Source organism: Thalassophryne amazonica, chromosome 6, assembly GCF_902500255.1.
Source record: "Thalassophryne amazonica chromosome 6, fThaAma1.1, whole genome shotgun sequence".
Lineage (NCBI taxonomy): Eukaryota > Metazoa > Chordata > Actinopteri > Batrachoidiformes > Batrachoididae > Thalassophryne > Thalassophryne amazonica.
The window spans coordinates 95,212,390-95,235,038 of NC_047108.1; the positions used below are offsets into that span (position 1 = coordinate 95,212,390).

The 22,649-nt window shown below is 38.7% G+C and overlaps 1 pseudogene; it reads right to left on the reverse strand.

Annotated features, from left to right (window-relative positions):
• Positions 1–574: 574 nt before the first annotated feature.
• LOC117512683 lies at positions 575–16,170 on the reverse strand (annotated as a pseudogene).
• Positions 16,171–22,649: the final 6,479 nt, after the last annotated feature.

Below are 22,649 nucleotides of genomic sequence, written 5' to 3' on the forward strand. Positions count from 1 at the left end.
TCAGTATAGAAATGGGAAAATTGAAAATATGGTTTGACAGAAACAAATTATCATTAAACTTAAGTAAAACAAAATACATGTTATTTGGCTATTGTAATACAGACATACAGGTTCAGTTACAAGTCGAGGGGGTAGATATTGAAAGGGTACATGAAAATAAGTTTCTGGGGGTGATAATAGATGATAAGATAAATTGGAAGACTCATATAAAACATATACAAAGTAAACTGTCAAGAAGCATTTCAGTTCTAAACAAAGCGAAACATATTCTAGTGTCAAGAGTATGGCTCAGGTTTTCCCAGTGTGAGACCATAGCATGTATGATTATAGTACAGTTCAGCAAATATGTTCTCTGCCAAATATAGGGAAAATCAGCATTAGTCACTGAATAAAACAACAGAAAACTGGGAAGTGTAGAGTTATCTTCACCCACAAAGTTTAAATGGGATATAAATCAATTAAATAGGATACAGCCTTGTATTAGCTATTCATTAAAATTTATATTAAATTTTATATTTTTTGTCTCTGGCCCAAATCTTTCAGTTAAAAAAGGGGCCAACATGTTATGTTTTTACTTTTTCCATTTCATGTAAATGATTGTAAGACTAAGGTAAACAAATTACAGCTGAACGTACAACTGTTACATAACCTAGGTGAGGCAGGAAATTAATTCCACTGGTTGGAGCCACGTTGTGTGGAGTGAGTGGTCACCCCTATCCATTTCTGACAAGGACAGGAGAAGTGGTGTTCATGATTTAGAAGGCACTTGGTCTGCTTTTACATGTGCTCTGGATGGTTCTGCAAACAGCTTATGAACTCTTTGACTGGATGGCCCTCATAGCAGATCTGATATACAGCAGTAAACAGTGGAAACCTAGAGGAAGGTAATATTTGAAAGTCTTAACTCATGAAAAATACTGGTTCTTAATCTTAAATTTTATGTTTGTGATTAACTTACTTGTCAACTAGGTTTTTGTGCTTGAGGATGACATGGATTTCAGCTGCTGTCGCTGGTCCTTGTAGCTTCTGGCCATTCAGCATCTGTTTCTCCAGTTCCTCGATAGACTAGGAGAGATGAAATCCCAATGTCCTGTTTGGTTCCTTAACCAAACATGCAAACAAGGTTTTAAAAATAACCTCACCTTCCCAGTCTTGACAAAAGCTTCAGCTACTCTGCGGTTGCGGCCACCGTAGCAGGTTGTGATTACGTCGGCCACCCCCAGCTTTCTAGGAATGTTGCAGAAGAGACTGTTCCAGCGGTACAGAAGATTCGTGCAAAGGCGATCATTTCCATCAGGCCCAGCCGGATGACTGCTGCCTTAGTGTTGTCCCCAAAACCCAAACCATCACAGAACCCTGCCCCAACTGCAACGATGTTCTAATGAACAGACAAAGAGCAAATGCCAAATAAATGTACCTGCACCACCATTTAGCAACTCTACAGTAATTGTCAATGATTGGTGATAGTTACAGTACTAGGCTAATGTTCTTAGATAAGCTTTATTTCCCCTCGTGTGTCAATGCAGAAAGTCTAAACTTTACAAGCATTTTTACACCCGCAAGAACCACTCATGAACAAACTTGTTCATTGCGGGTTGGTATGAGTGATTAAGAGAAACTTTTTTTTAGCTTTTATTTTATTTATTTAGGTACAAACAAAATTCACGAGTGGTCCAGACCTGAATGTACAATTAGTCTGTCATTTAAACCAGTTTGCAGCTATGGTCTTTTTTTTTTATAAAATCCTTCTGTCACCCATTTAAAAAAAAAAAAGTACAAAGTTCTTTTCAAATAAGCACTTTCTCTATAAAGTTAAAAAAAAAAAAAAAAAAAAAAAAAAAAAAAAAAAAAGCAAGGCTAACTTAAAACACTGTTCACAAAATACTTAATTTTTTTTAAAACTTGTTTGACTGGTCCTGCAACTTGTATTTCCGAGAATTATTTTAAAATGCTGCATCTCTGACCACAAGATGGCACAGTCTACATACATGACGAGTTGTTCCTGCATAATGATCTGAAGGAGGTATTGTTTGATCCACACTCTGGTGTAGGAGGTGACTGTAACACACTCTTAAGCTGGATGCAAACTGCTGTAAAACAATATCTAAAGAGAATGGTGTGCTGGGTCTTGGACAATAAATGAAATTAAATCTTGCTCTTGAATAAGAGGGAATAAACGTCATACTACTTGGCTCGCAATTTATTTGCACCTTGTGGGGTAGCCAGACTACAGCTAGGCTAAGGTAAGGCTAACTATACGAGGTCTGTTAGAAAACTATCCAACCTTTTTATTTTTTTAAAAAACTATATGGATTTGAATCGTGTGCTTGCGTTACTGGACGTGCTGTTTGTTGTGTGCCATGAGCGGCTCCGTCCCGAGGCGCGAATTCCTCCGCACGTCTTTCATTAGAAAATCTGTAACAGTGGAATGTGCCGCAAAAGTGCTGATGTACACCTCTTCCACAATTTCTCTGGAAGTCAGACGATGTCCCGGATCAACACAGCCTTCACTTTGGAAATGATCTGGTCGTTTCAGCCTGTCAATGGCCGCTCGGAGCGCAGCGCGCCCTGCGCCGCTGTGGGCCGTCTTTAATCTGGTTGTAATGATCCTTAATCTGTGTGACGCCCAGAGTATCTTCACTGAAAGCCATCTGAATCATCTGAATGGTTTCCACCTGGCTGTCTCTCACAGTTTCTGGAAAAATTTGCTTCAGCGCTGCTCCAATCGCTCAGCCATTTTCCTGACAATGAAAATCCGATGAGGGGTGTGGACCAGTGCTCACTCAAAGCCTGCCCACAGGCGAATGATGCAACCGACAGGCGTGAAAAAACTCACGCATGCGCACAAAGGTTCAAGCTTGGCTGATGCAAGCGCACATGATTCAAATCCATATAGTTTTTTAAAAAAATTAAAGGTCGGATAGTTTTCTAACAGACCTCGTATTCTTGTAAAAATGTATTACCAATTTAAAATGTTGACTTAAGTTTTGTGACGCAGACATGCACTTTGATACTTTTGTCTGTACAATGGGAACCAGAAGTGCGTTACTGCCAAGTTTGTGCCTCGTACAACAATGTTAATTAGCCTGTTAGCTGCCATTTGCTACTGCAGTGTTTGCAAATGGAAAAGGTACAGAAAAAGGTACAGGACGCAGCCGCCGCGACGCTCCGCCACAGGAAAAACACCTCTGTTGAAAGCCTTAAGGACAAGATGGAACTTGTCCTGCCTGTTAAACAATTTCTCATATACTCACTCCACTGAAAGCCATCAAAAGCCGCCTGGATTTTACAAATGGTTATCAACACGGAGGTGTTTTTCCTGTGCCGCCGCACCGCGTCGGCTGCGTCCCGACGCGCGGATCCGTCCGCACGTCTTTCATTAAAAAAATCTCCTTTAACAGTGGAATATCCGGATAAAATGCTGAAACCGACTTCTTCTGAAACTTCTCTGTTCTCTCACGACGTCCTGGATCAGTAGAGCCTGAAATGTGGAGGTTTTCAGCTTGAACAGGCTGATGACGCCGCCTGAGAGTGCTGCGCGACGTCTCGCACCGTGAAAAGTCCTTAAAGCGACAGAATCACCTCAAAATCTCTCATCAGCCGTTAAAATTTTCACTGAAAACCAGCTTAATTTTTCGAACCGTGTCCACTTCGATGTGTCTCACAGGTTTAGAAAAAATTTTGATCAAACAACGCACCAGTCTCTCAGCAACTTCTCAGACAAAGGAATTCCGACGAGGGGCTGGATGACTCCTCCCACAAGGAGTGCTCACAGGCGAATGACGTCACCGACAGGCGTGGAAAAACTCACGCATGCGCACGAGGATTCAAGCATGTCTGACGTAAAAACATATGAATGAAATCCATATAGTTTTTGAAAAAAATAAAAACCGTTACTTTATTGACAGCCCTCGTATTTTGGAATAAGGCTGTAACATAATGTGTGGAAAAGGTGCAGCGCTGTGAAAACTTTCTGGATGCACTGTACATATATAAATAGTCAGACAGGTCCATGTGTTGGATGATTGAGCAGAAAAAAAAAAAGATGGCTTCTTTTTCCCCATCCCAGGAATATTGTAAAAAATATGCACATTAGTCTTGGAAGTTTGGGTCTGGGTGATTCTTAGACTACGGGCACTTATGTCCTTTGATCATATTGTATGAAAAACAGAAAAAAGGGGACATTTCACACTTTTATAGTTATCTTTACAATGAAAGTGTTTTAAGAAATTTGTTCTAGTAGTCTATGATGAGTTTTTCACCTTTTTTCAGCATCATTATATGCAAATATTGCCGTTTTGTGCGTGTCCACACCCAGACTTTGATCTTCAATGATAAAAAATGAATGGTAAAGAAACGTTTTTTCTAATGGTTTTACAATATCTCTGAATAAAAATCAGTAAAATAAAACATAATTGGGGTATTCACTGTCATACAACTGTTGTGATTTTTTTTTTTTTTTTTTTAAACAAAATGTAGTTGTCCACACTATTGCCGTAATTTCCACCACACCACTGTAATGTCCCTAAACAGTTGTATGAAAGATTGTTTGGGTAGTTTCTATGGAGATAAACAGTGACATCAGATCACATGTATATAGCACCAAATCACAACAAACAGTTGCCCCAAGGCGCTTTATATTGTTAGGCAATGGTGTGGTGGAAATTACATTTACAAGGCCAATAGTCCCCGTAGTTAAAGAATCACCCGTCTACACATGCAGCCATGTTTTGTACTGAAATCTCACCTTCAGGGCTCCACAGATTTCCACTACGTCAGACTCCTCGACTACTGTCACTCTGAAGTTGTTGGTCTGCATGAGCTCCTTCAGAAGAGCCCCGTGGGTTTTGTTCTTACATCCTGCAAACAGAAAAGGCAGCTAGGGTTACTGTTCCCATCTATGAAAAAGTCACATTTCTAACCACTGCCATTCAAATCGGTAATTAAAGTGAAAGCAATGCCTCAAACCCTAACTGCTCCAGTAGAGCCATAACAACCAGACCCGTGACTGTAGTGTGTAGCCTGTTTTTGTGGAACTGTGTAATCATTGCATAGACATGAGGGTGATTCTATTGGCCTTGTAAATGTAATTTCCACCACACCATTGCCTTACAATATAAAGCGCCTTGGGGCAACTGTTTGTGATTTGGCGCTATATACATGTGCTCTGATGTCACTGTTTATCTCCATAGAAACTACCCAAACAATCTTTCATACAAACTGTTTAAAGGGACATTACAGTGTTGTGGTGGAAATTACGGCAATAGTGTGGAACAACTACATTTTGTTTAAAAAAAAATCACAACAGTTGTATGACATTGAATACCCCAGTTATGTTTTTATTATTTTACTGATATTTTAAAACATTAGAAAAAATGTTTACCATTCATTTTTATCATTGAAGATCAAAAGTCTGGGTGTGGGACAAGCAATATTTGCATATAATGATGCTGAAAAAAGATGAAAAAGTCATCACAGACTACTAGAACAAATTTCTTAACACACTTTCATTGTAAAGATAACTAGAAAAGTGTGAAATTTCCCCTTTTTTCTGTTTTTCATACAATATGATCAAAGGACATAATAAGTGCCCGTAGTCTAAGAATCACCCATGAGTGTTTGTTTCTCAGTGTCGAATTAAAATTTTCCATTTCTGATCCAACAAATCAGGGAACATGATAATCTCAAAGAAAATGACTGGAAATCACACCATCTAATGAGGACACATTCTGTACAGATGAAAAACAGCATGGCTTTCTTTTGACTTCATCATACAACTTATACCAATCCACAACAAATATTCTGATGAATATAAACTTTAGATCATCTCTCTAACCCTACTGGTTGTGGAGACATTGTAGAAAACATTTTTTGCAGCACATTTGTATTGACTTCTCTCTGATACACTACAAAAGGTTAATCATCTTCCCTTCTATTCTCACTTACTCATATCTCACTGGGACAAATACTCAATTCTAAAAATGATCATTTAATCAAAGTTTATACAAGCGATATGTGTGCGCGCGCGTGTATTGGTACCATATCATGAACAAAAGTGGATGGAAAACAAAAGTCACGATGGATAAATACAGAAATAGTGGATTTTTTTTTTTTTAAATAGTTGCACTAAAAGAATAAAACACCACTTAACTAGCTATAGGAGAGTTAGTTTTCCCTGCAATGACATTTATTACATACAGCTCTGAGCTTCAGCCTAATAAAATTAATAAAGCTCATCGCAACAACACCTAAAACTATTCACAAGTAGACCTAATAAATGTCTTAAAATAGTTTGTCCAACACAGAAGTCAACATATGGCTTCACATGTTGAGTTAATAAGCCACTTATTATCTTTGCCTATATGCTGGAAAAAGGGAGAGAACTTCAAATTATTGTTCATTACTTCCCATTTCAATCACACTCACAGGTGAAATGTTCGTCCACAGCCTGTGAACTGCCAATTTGCGCAGTTTATAGCTGCACATGAAGGTTTTTTTTTTTAAAACAAAATTACAAAGAATAAAGTTGTGTGTGCCTCATTAAAGATCAATAGAAAAGAGCGTTCAGGAGTGGGACATCGGAGTGGTAATATGGCGGCCGGTTTGCTTCAAAAATATTGGCCAATGAGCTATCCAGTAATTATAGAGATCAGGGGTGTCATTACATGATCACTTCTGGATGTCTGTAGTTTTAACAGCTTCAGTCATGTTCAAACAGCTTTAAACAGGGTCCTAGTGAGTACAGCTTGATACCTGTTTGTGTTCCATCAGGTTAAAAATTTGACGCCAAAAGCAGCAGTTTTTTCTTTTTTTTTTTTTTTTTTTTGCAGTTACAGAACTATTTTTTTCCTTTTCTTTTTATTGTTGTTTATGCACCAATGACACCAGGTCAAATTCCTTGTATGTGAGAACTTACTTTGCAATAAATTCAATTCTGATTCCGAGTTCTGACTATGAACGCAGCCACGCGCAGCTTTACTTATGTTTGAGTGGGTTGCCAGCTCTGCGCTTTATGAGCCAGCCAGTTGCCAGCTCTGCATTTTATAAAAGAGCCTGATAGGAGGCAAGGTGGACAAAGCAGTTTCACCCCGTTTTTGCTTTTTCTTTTTTTTCTGGCTCGTGGGTGATCGTAACAGAACAGTGTCCTGTAGAATAGGGGTTTAACTATGTAACCACTGTTTCTGTAGTGAACAATGAGCTGAAGCTGAGAATCAGAATTTTCCACCAGCACTTTCTACACATACACTGTTAATGACTATGATACTATGGATGAGCTGTTAAGCATGCGCTTTTGCCATCACCTTGTAAGTTTCCAAAATAAGACATCTAGTGATGACAAACTGATTAACATTTGGTGAACTTTGATGCACCAGATCTATCTAAAAAACAACTTTCTTTTGCTTTTGTAATATAGCATATGCCTTTCTGCCACCTGTTGGACATGTCTGGAAGAGTTGCAGGGAATAAAACCATCACATGCACGTTTGGAAATCAGGAGCAGGTGTAGTTGCTGCCTCAGTGACCACCACTGCTTATATACGAGGATAAGTGACAGACTTTGCATGTACCTTTACCATTTACGTCCCACCTGGCACTCAGACACATTCAAGCGTACACTCAACGAAACTTTGTATGAATATAAGGTCATGTCGAAAAGGATGGCATTCATGCATTATGAACAAATTAATTTTATATACTCAAAATTATTAAAACACAGTATCAGAGGAACACAATGTGTCAGAACAAAGGACGGAGGCTAAATTATCCACCAGATTAACCTAGTATGTAGGAGGTTTGTGGAGGCGTTGGCATAGTCCAGTGACCACAGAATGAATTCACATAGCTCAGAACAACAACACGCTACAGATACATTTCTCTATGACCAAAAAAAAAAACAAAAACAGATTTGTGCAAAGTTTGTGGGATGGTACAAGAAGCTTTTTGTTCTCCTTCCCCTTATTGCTGTACCATCATGCTACTTAGTGAGTGGTAAAAAAAAAAATTACATCACTCCTAAAAATGTCTGCATGATTTTGAAAGTCGTTTTGCTACACCAAGTCTATTGAGAAACAGAGTTAAATTTTCTTCATCTCCATGACAGGAACCTTGAAGGCAACTGTTGCAGGTCACAAGTTTAGCAACTCTGTCTTAATGCCACGTATACCCATCAATAAATGTCAACATCCAAAACAGAGAATAAAAAAAAGTAATCCTACTAACCGATGGTAGTCTCACAAAACTTCTCATCAGCAACCTCGTTAGCAATGTTAGCCCCCATCAGCACACTCATGTCGATACCAAGCTTCTCCTGTATCACATCAGAGATGAGTTTGAGTCCGTCAGGCCCCTCGTCAACACCCTGGTGGGAAAGAAACCACACACACTTTCATAAGCTACACTGGGGAAAATAAGTATTTGACCCTCTGTCAGTTTTACAGGTTTTCCCACCTACAAAGAATGGAGAGGTCTGTAATTTTTATCATAGATACACTTCAATTGTGAGAGACAGAATCTTAAAAAAAAAAAAAAAAAAAAAAAAAAAAAAATCCAGAAAATCACATTGTATGATTTTTAAATAATTAATTTGCATTTTATTGCATAAAATAAGTATTTGACCCCCTACCAACCAGCAAGAATTCTGGCTCACACAGACCTGTTCATTCTTCTTTAAGAAGCTCTCTTATTCTGCACTCTTTACCTGTATTAATGGCACCTGTTTGAACTTGTTACCTGTATAAAGACACCTGTTCACACACTCAATCACACTCCAACCTGTCCACCATAGCCAAGACCAAAGAGCTGTCTAAGGACACCAGGGACAAAACTTTAGACCTGCACAAGGCTGGGATGGACTGCAGGACAACAGGCAAGCAGCTTGGTACAACCCCTGGCAATAATTATGGAAACACCGGCCTCGGAGGATGTTTATTCAGTTGTTTAATTTTGTAGAAAAAAAGAAGATCACAGACATGACACAAAACTAAAGTCATTTCAAATGGCAACTTTCTGGCTTTAAGAAACACTATAAGAAATCAGGAAAAATAATTGTAAAAAGGAGTGAGATCACACCTTGGAAAGCGTTGCTACCAAGTGGACTGACATGAATCATGGCTCCAACCGAGAGATGTCAATTGAAACAAGGAGAGGATTATCAACTCTTAAAAGAGGGTAAATCATCACACAATGTTGCAAAAGATGTTGGGTGTTCACAGTCAGCTGTGGCTAAACTCTGGACCAAATACAACAACATGGGAAGTTTGTTAAGGCAAACATCTGGTAGACCAAGGAAGACATCAAAGCGTCAAGACAGAAAACTTAAAGCAATATGTCTGAAAAATCAAAAATGCACAACAAAAACATATGGGAACGAATGGGAGGAACTGGAGTCAACGTCTGTGACTGAACTGTAAGAAACCGCCTAAAGAAATGGGATTTACATACAGAAAAGCTAAACGAAAGCCATCATTAACACCTAAACAGAAAAAAAACAAGGTTACAATGGCTAAGGAAAAGCAATCGTGGACTGTGGATGACTGGATGAAAGTCAAATTCAGTGATGAATCTCGAATCTGCATTGGGCAAGGTGATGATGCTGGAACTTGTTTGGTTGCCGTTCCAATGAGATTTATAAAGATGACTGCCTGAAGAGAACATGTAAATTTCCACAGTCATTGATGATATGGGGCTGCATGTCAGGTAAAGGCACTGGGGAGATGGCTGTCATTACATCATCAATAAATGCGCAGTTTACGTTGATATTTTGGACACTTATCCCATCAATTGAAAGGATGTTTGGGGATGATGAAATTATTTTTAAAGATGATAATGCCTCTTGCCATAGAGCAAAAAACTGTGAAAACATTCCTGCAAAAAAGACACATAAGGTCAATGTCATGGCCTGCAAATAGTCTGGATCTTAATCCAATTGAAAATCTTTGGTGGAAGTTGAAGAAAAATGGTCCATGACAAGGCTCCAACCTGCAAGCGATGTGGCAAACAGCAATCAGATAAAGTTGGAGCCAGATTGATGAAGAGTAATGTTGTAATGTTTGTCACTCATTAAGTCCATGCCTCAGAGACTGCAAACTGTTATAAAAGCCAGAGGTGGTGCAACAAAATACTAGTGATGTGTTGGAGCATTCTTTGGTTTTCATGATTCCATAATTTTTTCCTCAGAATTGAGTGATTCCATATGTTTTTCCCTCTGCTTGGTCTAAAAAAGTAACCGTTACTGACTGCCACAATATTTTTTCCTGATTTCTTATAGTGTTTCTTAAAGCCAGAAAGTTGCCATTTTGAAATGACTAGTTTTGTGTCATGTCTGTGATCTGCTTTTTTTCTACAAAATTAAACAACTGAATGAACATCCTCCGAGGTCGGTGATTCCATAATTTTTTGCCAGGGGTTGTAGAAGACAACTGTTATGATTATTTATTAGAAGTAGAAGAAACACAGATGCTGTCAATCTCCCTCGGTCTGGGATTCCATGCAAGATCTCACTTTGTGGGATAAGGATAATTCTGAGAAGCTCAGAACTACACAGGAGGACCTGGTCAATGACCTGAAGAGAGCTGGGGCCACAGTCACAAAGATTACATTAGTAACACATGATGCTGTCATGATTTAAAATCCTGCAGGGCAGCAAGATCACCCCTGCTCAAGCCAGCACATGTCCAGGCCCGTTTGAAGTTCACCAGTGACCATCTGGATGATCCAGAGGAGGCATGGGAGAAGGTCATGTGGTCAGATGAGACCAAAATACAGCTTTTTGGAATCAACTCCACTTACCATGGTTAGAGGATGAGAACAACCCCAAGAAAACCATCCCAACCGTGAAGCATTGGGGTGGAAACATCATACTCTGGGGTACTCTTCTGCAAAGGGAACAGGACGACTGCACCGTAATGAAGGGAGGATGGATGGGGTCATGTATTGTGAGATTTTGGCAAACACCTCCTTCCCTCAGTAAGAGCACTGAAGATGGGTCATGGCTGGGTCTTCCAGCATGACAGTGACCCCAAACACACAGCCAGGGCAACTTAGGAAGGTCTCCGTAAGAAGCATTTCAAGGTCCTGGAGTGGCCTGGCCAGTCTCCAGATGTGAACTCAATAGAAAATCTTTGGAGGGAGCTGAAACTCCAAACCTGAAAGATTTGGAGAAGATCTGTATGGAGGAGTGGCCAAAATCCCTGCTGCAGTGTGTGAAAACTTGGTCAAGAACTCCAGGAAACGTCTGACCTATGTAATGGCAGACAAATGTTTCTGTACCAATTGTTAAGCTCTGTTTTTCTAGGGGGTCAAATATTTATTTTATGCAATAAAATGCAAATTAATTATTTAAAAATCATACAATGTGATTTTCTGGATTTTTTTTTTTTAAGATTCTGTCTCTCACAGTTGAAGTGTACCTATGATAAAAATTACAGACCTCTCCATTCTTTGTAGATGGGAAAACCTGCAAAACTGACAGGGGGTCAAATACTTATTTTCACCACTGTAGCTTGTACCATTCCACTTAAGAGTTGGGTAATATTAAAACAATATTTGCCGACATTTTCATTTCAGTTAATGTGGATGTTGCATAACCCAAGCCAGGGTTTCTGTTGTATTTCATGACTTAAATTAAAAACTTCCCTTCTACACCTTCAGAACATGAGAAATGAGAGTTGTATGAACTGCAAACAAATATAAAAATTCCATTTTGCCAACATAAACTAAAATAATACTGGAACCACAAGGCACAAGACATATTTCTGTTTACTCAGATTAATATTTTTTTTTTAAAATATTTATTTGCATGCAAAGGTCCCACTGTGTGCTCAGAAAAGTGGAACAAGTATAATCCCATATGCGTTCATGTGAATGGAGAGTGATGAAACAGACAGACCAGCCCGACACGCTGCTCGTGCTGTTAAGAAGCAGCCTGTGAAGCCAGATGCAAGTCGTAGTCAAGCATGGCAATACTTAGAAAGAAATATCAGGAAGAAGAGCATGAAATATGCACACTGATCTCACTATAATCATCAAATCAGTGAGTGTGAGCTGTGCCAACTGAGGGCTGAAGAGTTCATTGAGTTCCAGGGATGGGAACACACACAAAAACAAAAACCTGACTTTCAACAAGGGGTATTTATCCTAAAAGCACTATAAAAAAAAAGTTATTTTTACCCTCTCACCATACAATGTAGAATCTTTTTTTTAAGGATTTTGAAGTTATAGTATAAACTTGTGGCTTTTAATAATTTTTATGTCATTACCAGTGGCTATTTTTATTCACTAGTAATGTACATATTAAATCCTAAGAATTAAACTGTATTTTTAATTTTTTTTTTTTTTTATGGTAAGCAAAGTTAGCTTTTTCCACCTTTTTTTTTTTGCTGATCTGATGTGTGACTTAAAACTGTGATCCAATCCAAAATGAGAGTTTTGTGATCTGTGACACCCACAAATGACTATAATCTGGACTCTTCAGAGGGACAAATATATACACATTTTTTTAAAAAACCCACCTGATTAGTACCAAGCCCAACAAATCTAATGTACTTCTATTCAGTAGTTTTAGAGTGGACAGAGGACAAAAAAAATAACAATAATAAAATCCCTGACAGCAAGTTAAAGCACAAAGAGGAAAGTCCAACCTTGATTAGTGATATCCCAGTGCATCAGACTTATCTTGCCTTTGATGGTGTCACACACTTTGCCAATAAACTGATGTGGGATCACAAACACCAGAATGTCTGCATCGCTGGACGCCTCCACCAGATCTGGCACTGCCACCTAGTGGGCAGAGAGGGCAAGAGATGCATCTTCAATCTAATGCATCTTGGAGCTTCTGCAGAAAGTCCAACCTACTGTGGGCAGCATGCAGAAACTGACAACAGATTTTAATTTTCATTATATAAAAAAAAGGAATAAAGTATCAGAAGCTGTGAAAAGATGCCATTACGAGCTATCAGGACTACTGCTGGTAAAAGCATGTGAAAGTGCAGCAAAAATTGAAATAAAGGTAATTAACATTTGGAGCAAAGCATCAGGTTGAAATGTGAGCCACAGTCAGAGAAATGGTGAGAAACCAACAGTTTCTTACCACATTGATGGAAGCTTGTGCCCAGGAAGGTACTTCACATTTTCATGGTCAGTGTTGATAATGTCAGTCAGTTTGCGCCCATTCACCAGCTCCTCATATACCCACATTTTTTATGACGTTGTCAAATTTTGGATTCTGAGCAGCATTGGCACCTATTATCTTGGCAATGGCAGAACCCCTGTATTGTCAATAGTACACATTAGTATAGATTTTTTTTGGGGCGGGGGGGGGGGGGGGGGGGGGGGCTGGATATACTTAGCATGGGTCCATCACAAAAATGTCAGTATACATGACAGTGCAAGAATGGATCACAATATAGATTAATAACAAAAATCTCATTAACAAAAATATCAGTCTCTCATTTAGTTGAACATTTTAAAATATATTATATCAAGAAATAATTATATTAAAATATCCTGTGTGCAAGTGAATTAGTAAAAATGTAATTATGATTTTGTTGTGAATCCACATCCAGTGATCCATAAACGATATTACATTCAATGGAAAGAAATCCATTACTTATTAACTGCTGCATGAAAGTGAACTATTAACAAGATGTTTAAATTTCCATATCTGTGAAACTGAAGTATTTAGGATTTTCCTGAGGACAGTCTCATGTATGTATATATAATTTCCTTTTAAGTTTTTTTGCAGTCTAGTCCATAAGTATTTGGATACTGACAAAAATTTTAACCATGAAAGCATCAAAGTGTGAATCCTGCATCATCAGTTCATTGTGTCGCCAGTCATGTTTTATGTACGGTGCATCCAGAAAGTATTCACAGCGCTTCACTTCTTCCACACTTTATGTTACAGCCTTATTCCAAAATGTAGTAAATTCATTTCCCCCCTCAAAATCCTACTCACAACACCCCATAATGACAACATGAAAAAAGTTTAATTTATTTAAAAAAATAAACTAAGAAATTGCATGTACAGAAGCATTCATATCCTTTGCTCAATACTTTGTTGAAGCAGCTTTGGCAGCAATTACAGCCTCAAGTCTTCTGAATAAGATGCCACAAGCTTGGTGCACCATCTGTGGGCAGTTTTGTCCATTCTTCTTTGCAGCACCTCACAAGCTCCATCAGGTTGGATGGGGAACCTCGGTGCACAGCCATTTTCAGATCTCTCCAGAGATGTTCAATCTGATTCAGGTCTGGGCTCTGGCTGGACCACTCAAGGACATTCACAGAGTTGTTCTGAGATCACTCCTTTGACATATTGGCTGTGTCCTTCGGGTTCATTGTCCTGCTGAAAGACGAACCATCGCCCCAGTCTGAGGTCAAGAGCACTCTGGAGCAGGTTCTCATCCAGGATGTCTCTGTACATTGCTGCATTCATCTTTCCTTCAATCCTGACTAGTCTCCCAGTTCCTGCCACTGAGAAATATCCTCACAGCATGATGTTACCACCACGCTTCACTGCAGAGAAGGTTTTGGCTCAGTGATAAGTGGTGACTAGTTTCCTCCAAACAAAGAGTTCAATCTTTGTCTCATCAGAGCAGAGAATTTTGTTTCTCATGGTCAGAGTCCTTCAGGTGCCTTTTGGCAAACTCCAGGCAGGCTGCCATGTGCCTTTGATTAAGGAGTAGTTTCCATCTGGCCACTCTACCATACAGGCCTGATTATTGGGCTGCCGCAGACAAAACAAAATTAATCTATGTTGAAATAAGGCAGTAACATAACAAATACGGAAGACGTGCAGGGCTGTGAATACCTTCTGGATGCACCATAAACTGGTGGAAACAAGTCTGGAAGTAACCTTAAAGAAAGCAGTCATGGAAGGTGACAGGAGCCGTATTTATGGACAACTGATGTGACTGAAATAGTTGAACATACAGCAGTTTCTGCCTAGAGGAAGAACAGCAGAGGTATTTCTGTGGCATGATTGCTCATCTGCAAGAACATTGGTAAAATTACAAAATAATCACAATGTTCTTTACCAGGAGGATGTAGCGGCCTGTGCACAAGATCATGCAATTCTCGACAGAGAAAACTACAGCAAACTCCATTTAGAAATTTGAAGATTTATTATCAAAGTGCCTTCAGCTTCTGCTTTTTTCATTTGGGGCCACCACAGCAGATTTTAGATGAATCTGCATGTTGATTTGGCACAATCTTCTGCTCCGAAAACAAAACTGCCTTTCATTGTCTGACTACAATGAAACGAATGACAAAATGACAATGACCAAAAAAAAAAAAAAAAAAAAAAAAAATCTATATTATATCTTTTCTGCTTTTCTAATGTGATGATTTCAGATTTGAATTAGCTCTTGGGGGGGAAAAAAACACTTGAATTTTTTTTAAATCAACTAATTCAGCCGATTAATCACTATAGCAGCACAAAAGCCAAATAACACACACATAAAAACATTTTTCTTAATTAAATAAAATAGTTTCTAGCTGATTAAATGTCGAGATTCTCAGAGGAATTTATCTTGAAAAGATCCTTAATCCCCTAGTTGCTCCCAGTGTGTAGTAAGCGCCTTGTGGTTATCAGGATGAATGTGAGGCATTATTGTAAAGCACTCTGAGCATCTGATGCAGATGGAAAAGCCTATATAAATGCAGTCCATTTACCATTTATTTGCGCCCCCCCCTCAAGAAAAATTTTTTAAATAAAAAATAAAAATCAACGTGCTGATTCATATCAGATCTGCTGTGGTTACCCAAAGTAAAAAAGGGAGAAGCTGACAGGAGTTTGTATATTTCTCCGGAGAAAAGCAGCAGGGAGGCAGTAAAGCGGCTGGAGGTGCTAACGACACAAAGCTAACTAAACATTAGCGGCTTCGTGACCGCAAACATTCACCTGGCAGCAGTACTAATCAGTACTGGTGTTTACTAGTTAACGGGGACAATGTCACATTATTCCCAGTAAGTAAACTGCGACAAATAAAGCCGGATCGTTTTAGACTCTTTGCTAGCAGCGATAAACGGAAAGAACTGACGGTAAGTCTATCATCGCACAAATAACAACTTGCCAATTTCCAGAGCCGACGACGCAGACTTTCTTCAGGGCAGCCATCGTGAAACAGCGAACCGTGTGCGCGCTCGACCGACGGTCCGCAGTGAGTTGGTGACACAACGGCAACGCACGGAACCAAATCCGCATCGTTATTGGTCTGTGTGAGGGGAGACACGCCCCGCCCCTCGGCCTGTCACTCATTCATCAGCTGATAAGAGGCGAAAGGTCAAAGTACATAACGACCGGGCAACATGGCAAGCATGGATATCACAATAAAAAATTCAGATTACAAGTTATTTTTTAATCTACTGGATCATTTGTGGATACGTTATAAATTGTGCACACAGCAGTGTAAATGTGCACAATACTTGTTTGCACAGGATAATGTGTTTCATGCAACAGCAGAATCCTGAGGTGGTTCCAGATCATATAATCTTGGTTACTTGGCTGTACTCTTTGTAGATAATGTGTTTCTTTTGACTCCATCAGACAGTGACTGGACACAGGAATGAGGATGAGTTTGAGGAAACTGGGACAATCAGCACCTTCAAATTAAATCAAATCAAAGGATGGATTGTCCCTTCTGGGTCAGGGGAGAATTACTGCTCCAAACAGTGTCGTTCAAGTGTCTCTGGGTTTTATTCACGAGCAGGGATAAGATGGAGTGTGAGATCAATAGATGTATCGGTGATGTTCCATTTGCATCTGAGGTCCTGCAGACGCTGTTCTGGACCATCACGATGAAGAAAGAACTGAGCCGGAAGGCAAGGCTTTCAATTTGCCAGTCAACATTCGCTCCTATGATCCAGGGGCAGATCTGGGGGGACCAAAAAAAAAACTGCCAAATGCTGTTTTTCAACCCTCTATTCAGCAGCAATTGACTCAGCTAAATACATTTGCACCAAACCATAGGTGTAGGAGGTGGGGAAGCAGGGGGACCAACTGCCCCCCCTGGGCTCGGCAAAATGCTCAGATTCGGGCAGATGGGCTGGGAAATTTGGGCATGGGCCATGTAGACTGTGAATACAGAACAGAATGACCTAAAATGTCAGACTTATTTTCGCAATTAATGTAAACAATCAAACTGCTATTTGGTCACCAATATAAATGTAAATATGGGTTTTTAAATATATGGTAATTTAAAGAGTCATGAGGGTTTCTGAAATTCGGGCAAATTTGGTGTCGCCCCCCCAAACAGACCCCACCTCCTACGCCTACAGTATATTCTGAATCCTCATGACATGGGGAACAACCTGGTACCATTTTTTTAAAAGTTGCACTGAAAATTACCCCCAAAATAGCCATTTATGTAAGACCATAGAGTGTTGTACCATGTGCTTTTCATGCTACCACTTCTGTCTGTCCGGGATAAACTCCCAAACTATAATATGTAGCCCTAAAAACTATATACATTCTGAACCTCATGACATGGGGAACAAACTGGTACCATTTTTTAAAAAGTTGAACTGAAAATGACCCCCAAAATAGCCGGCTGTGGGTATGACCATTCAGATTCAAATTTCCAGCCCTGTATATGTGTTGGCCATCTCTGTTTGTTTAATCTCTTTCTACAGCACACTCAGCAGAGCACAGCCACAGCACACTCAGCAAAACAACATGCTTAGGCTGAGGCTGTGGGTATGACTAGGCAGAGTCAAAGGTAGTTTTTCCATGCACAGACATAAAATTGTTGAATTTAGGATGGTGTTTAACATGAAAACCTTAATATATTTACATGTAAAAGGCAGTTTAAAAACTATTTTTACATAATACAACGCCTTTAACAAAATTCAAACACATCTGCTTCACTTTGGGACTTACAAATATTTTTAATTGATTTTTGTCTGGCATACAGTATTGTGCAAAGGTTTTAGACACATTTGCTTCTCAAATGCTTCATCTCACCTTTTTTTAAAAGAACCTTAAAATGTAAGCAGAACATTAAAAAATTCAGAGCACGACCATAGACTGTTCAGTGTGGGTGAAATTCCTTTTTAGCTGAGAGATTTGGAAGAAAAGAAGACCTTGTTGCATAAGAGCTGGAAAACAAAGACAAGACGGATGTAGGAAGGAATGAAACTAGAGATTCAGCAGTCTGTTCCTGTGAGTTGACACAAACTGAGACAGTTCACTTTATTCTTGTTTTCCACAGTATCAGTCAGATTTGAATGCTGCAAGAAAAAGAATTGTTTTTCACCCTAGTTGAATTCAAATTGCGATACCATTGACGTACTCCCATAATAACACATGCAACATATTTTCTTTGGCTTATTTTATCCTTATTGAAGCCTAAATTAGTGAATATATTAAATTTTGGGTGTATTATTAATGTAAAATTGTCTAAGTGGTTCACCCCTTGTTACACACGTGGACAAAATAGGTGTGCCCCTATATTTTATGTACACATGTTAATATATGGTCAGAAATAAATGTAAACAAAGCAGTTGTGTTTAATCAAAATATTTTTAAAAACTGCCCAAAGTTATTTTTTCAAGAAGAACAAAACAAAATGATTTTATAAAGTGAAACATAAATACTAACTTACAATGAATGCTCAATACAATTATTGGCATCCTTTGAAGAATTTACAGTAAATTATCAATTTTAGAGCCAGGTTTCTTTAGACATGCCAGGGGATTGATACATGAACATTTCCATAGTCATAAATGCAGAGTATTGAAAAGTATTTACACTGACTTCTGGCTGAATTTTAACAATATATGCAGTATTAAGCTTATAGACTCTCCCAAATGTCATACTTTTGTTATTGTACAATTTATTTTATTTTATTTTGATTTTCTATCTCTTTCTATTTATAATGATAATTGTGTGGACGTTGTTGTGCCCTTGTCTTTTGTTTGTTTACTGTTTGTTAATGTACAAGGTCTATTAGAAAAGTATCCAACCTTATTATTTTTTTCAAAAACCATATGGATTTGAATCACGTGTGATTGCGTCAGCCAAGCTTGAACCTTCGTGCGCATGCGTGAGTTTTTTCACGCCTGTCGGTTGCGTCATTCGCCTGTGAGCAGGCTTTGAGTGAGGAGTGGTCCAACCCTCTCGTCGTTTTTTTCATTGTTTAGGAATGGCTCAGAGACTGCCGCTTTGCTTTATCAAAATTTTTTCAGAAACTGTGAGGGACATCAAAGTGGACACCATTCGAGAAATTCAGATGGTTTTTGGTGAAACTTTTATGGGCTTCAAAGAGATTACGGAGTGTTACTGTCGCTTTAAGGACGGCCCAGAGCGACTGGTGGTGCACCGTGCTCCGAAGCCGCCACCGACAGGCTGAGTGACCATTTCATTTCTAAACGGATGGCTGTATGGATCCATGACCATCGTGTGCAATTTCTCTGGTTATCACAAGAGCTGGACATCAACCATTTTCCGGCAGATTTCACTTTTAACAAGAGATTTTGTCATGGAAAGCCGAGCGGAGGCTTCGCGCGTCACGTTGGATTCGCTACTGGAGCGAGACAAAACCATCTCCGTTTTGGTCTCACAGAACGGCTTTGAGATGGCGTTCAGACAGCTGTCGGTGGTTTTTCCATCGAGTGATTATCCGAGAAATTGTGGATGTGCCTGGACATGCCAGAACATGTCCTGTGAGGCTTCATCACGGCGTTGCTTTGCGCCATGTATGTCTGTCTCAATTTGCCGAAAAAGTGCTGATGTCCACGTCTTTTCACAATTCCTGTGCTAGCCAGATGACATCCCGGATAAAACACAGCATCCAGTTTGGAAATGAACGGCACATTCCACTGTTACAGGAGTTTTTGTCATGGAAAGAGGAGCGGAGGCTTCGCACGTTGCGGCGGTGCCACATGGCGCAAAGCAACGCCGTGATGAAGCCTCACAGGACATGTTCTGGCGTCTGATGAAGAGAAATTAAAATAATTTTTTTAAAATCATTTTAAATCGGTTGTCAGTATTAGCTGCACCATCACAACTGGACAAAGTTGAATGTGAAGATTTGGCTTCAGAACAAACTGACATCAAGTTATCATTACTAAATAAAATGATAATTTATCTTTCCACTAATTCAAAATACATCCATCGTTACCATGGTCTGAAACTGCACATTTTTATGTTACTTGGCTACAAAATGATGTAATTTGATACATGAGCTGTAGGAGGTGCTGTTGCTTCACATTTCTATTACATAATCATGGATGGATTTATTTGGTAACAGGTGCAAATAAAACCGAGTAGAAGACATGAAAGTACAATAAAGGATTATTAACCGAGCGCAAGGTTTGTATGGGAAAATATTTTCAGATACTCCCATATATATATATATATATATATATATATATATATATATATATATATATATATATATATATATATATATATATATATATAAAGGCTTAGTGGATCCTTGTCATTTGATTGGTGCATTGTATGTCACGTGACATGGATTATTCGTCCCATTTGTGTTGCATTGCATTTACCGTGCAATTTTGTTCCATTTATTGTGCAAATTTGGTTCCATATGTTTGGTACCATTGCACGCTGTGAACCCCGCCCACTAGTGTGGACAGCGTTTAGCTAAACATGCAGAGTTTGTTTTGCTGATGGACGACGGTGCTAATTCTTCGAACTCTCTCTCTCTCTCTCTCTCTCTCACACACACACACACACACACAATAAATCCACCGCGCTCACACACACAATAAATCCACCGCGCTGTAAGCATCTGGAGGCATAGAGCTAATAGGAGGAAGTTAGAATGAAAACCAGGACTAATTTCTGACGTGATGTTTTTCGTTGCACTGGGGATGTACATAGTTTTTTTTTTTCTTCTTTTGTAAGCACACAAAGTCGGTGCACGGCATTGTGGACTGCATTCTCAGAATTATGTTTGGACTCCTATTTAAAGTTTGTTTTGGATTGTTGATGTCAGAGCAGCAGTGATACACCAAAGCTGCACAAATTTCTGGTGATTTTTCACTGGAGTGAGGAAGTATGCAAAGTCTCTTTTTTTTTTGGCAGTACAGTGCAGTGACATCAAAATGAAACTCCTTTTCTGTTGTTTATGCATTAATATAATATCAAATGACAGTGATCTATATTAGCCGTTATATAAAAAAAATAATGAATGTTTTTACATTCTTTCAATGGAACGAATACTTAATTCGGTGAAAGCTGGAACATATGTTCCAGGTTTCATCTCTCTCTCTCTCTCTCTCTCTCTCTCTCTCTCTGTCTCTCTGTCTCTCTGTGTGTGTGTGTGTGTTTTGATTGTGTTTGGACAAAGTTGGTGGAATGATTGGGATCTTTCCAAGGACAAATTATTCAATTTTGGAGAAGAAGGGAAACAATAACAAAAAACAACCAACCAAACAAAAAAAAAAGTCAAAGTCACAAAGAAAGATAATACTTTAGGCCCAATAATTACATATAGGGGATAAGCTATTCTGAGCATTTAGTTACAGATACACCAGTGGTTAGTATTAAATACTTAATATGAAGGACACATGACCTTTTGATTACCTTGAAAGGTCAACCTCAAGGTCATTAGACCTTGTATAGGTCTAATTAGTATAAGACTGGGGATAGACACCACTTCACAAATTATAGACCTGTTTCTTTGCTTCCACAATTTTCCAAATTATTAGAAAAGTTATTCAATAATAGATTAGACAAATTCATAAATAAACATAAATTACTTACTGATAGTCAATATGGATTCAGAGCACATAGTTCAACATCACTTGCATTAATAGAATCAGTTGAGGAGATTACAAACGCCATAGACCACAAATTACATTCAGTTGGAATATTTATAGACCTTAAAAAGGCTTTTGATACAATCAATCATGACATATTAATCAATAAACTTGAACAGTATGGGATTAGGGGGTTGGTGTTGCACTGGGTGAGAAGCTACTTAAGTAACAGAAAACAGTTTGTGAAGTTGGGGGAATATACGTCATCATGCTTGGACAATGCTTGTGGTGTCCCACAGGGGTCAGTATTGAGTCCAAAACTGTTTCTAATTTATATAAATGATATTGTCAATGTTTCCAAAATATTAAAATTAGTATTATTTGCAGATGACACAAGCATTTTTTGTTCAGGGGGGGATTTGCAGGAGTTACTGAGGAGGATCAGTATAGAAATGGGAAAATTGAAAATATGGTTTGACAGAAACAAATTATCATTAAACTTAAGTAAAACAAAATACATGTTATTTGGCTATTGTAATACAGACATACAGGTTCAGTTACAAGTCGAGGGGGTAGATATTGAAAGGGTACATGAAAATAAGTTTCTGGGGGTGATAATAGATGATAAGATAAATTGGAAGACTCATATAAAACATATACAAAGTAAACTGTCAAGAAGCATTTCAGTTCTAAACAAAGCGAAACATATTCTGGACCACAACTCACTCCGCATTCTTTACTGCTCACTGGTTTTACCATATTTACAGTACTGTGCAGAGGTATGGGGTAATACTTATAAAGGTACAACACAATCACTATCAGTAATGCAGAAAAGAGCTATAAGAATTATTCATAATACTGGCTATAGAGATCATACAAATCCACTATTTTTACAATCCAAATTCTTAAAATTCACAGACTTG